Raw genomic sequence first — 1289 nt, 5'->3', positions numbered from 1 at the left:
CAAGGTACAAAAATACCTAATCCTATACCAAAATGCATCCACCACCTGACCACCATAACCTTTTTTGAGGTGTAAAAATACTTCTAAACTTGCAAAATCAGAGTAAAAATGACACTGGGGTTAAACTTAGAGGGCTAAACGTATAAGTTAACAATAAAATTATTAGTATTATAATAGTATGATAAAATTTAGTAGAGTTTTTTTTTTTTGGCTAAAACTGAAAGAATTAATTTATTTTCGCTATCATTGGTACTTTGCATTTGTGAAAAAACATATGGTATTTAGTACATTTTGACTAAATATTTGTGGATATTTTTGCACCTCGTCCTTTTTTGTTTCTTTTATTATAGGTATTTCGGTACTTTGATAACATTGGCATGGCCCTACTATAAAAAGTAACTATTATTAGTCAAATTTAACGGCGATGTAATTTTTGCTCTAATTTTACAAGTTTATGGGTACTTTTGCACCTCAAAAAAGATTGTGATGGTGGTTGCATTTTTTGTATAAGTTTATATGTATTTTTGTATATTGACCCAAAAAAATATGAACAAAATAAATTTTAAAAAGTACTAGTATTTTTGTGTATTTTTTTTGTATTTTTTGAATAAAATACTTGATTTCATTCTTTAATGATCATACCACATAAGATATGCATGAAGGCCCCTTTTGGTTAGCACTTGTAATTTTTATTGCACGGTAATTATTTAAGATACAAAATGTCAATTACATTAATATATTAATTATTTGATCATAATTTTTTATCAGTGATCACTGATCTGAAGACACATGTAACATTTTGTATTTGAATTTTTTTTAAAAAAATTCATTCACTTTTTCATTCCTTTTCACAAATTAAAACAAGTCCTTGAGAGCAACAAATTATATATCCTGCCAAAAACAAGAGATGGCAGGCCTGTGAAAAGTGAGAGCTGTTAGATGGACATGCCAGCGGGAACCCACATCAAAACGGCTTCGTTTTGATTGACGAAGGCAGTAAAACACCTCCCGATGGCGGATCAGATGCTAGTTGATGGGCAATCCGGGGCGGAAATTAAAATTAGTTAATTCCTTTTTAAGCGTGAAGTTACATATTTTTCCAAAAATAAAAGAAAGAAAGAAAGAAATCGGCTAGTCTCCCTTGAAATGAGTCTGACAATTGACATACTACTATTTGTCCATTTTCGTCAAAACGTAGTCATGTGGTGATGGCCTGGGCACAGACTTGTAAACTAGGGCTTTAATTTAAAAAATTTTTTTGGGAAAATATTTTATTAAATATAATAGAT

Source organism: Neltuma alba, unplaced genomic scaffold (assembly GCF_004799145.2).
Source record: "Neltuma alba isolate B1F8T4 unplaced genomic scaffold, ASM479914v2 tig00010095_pilon, whole genome shotgun sequence".
In the NCBI taxonomy this organism is placed as follows: Eukaryota; Viridiplantae; Streptophyta; class Magnoliopsida; order Fabales; family Fabaceae; genus Neltuma; species Neltuma alba.
Note: the sequence above shows the minus strand (reverse complement) of the source record.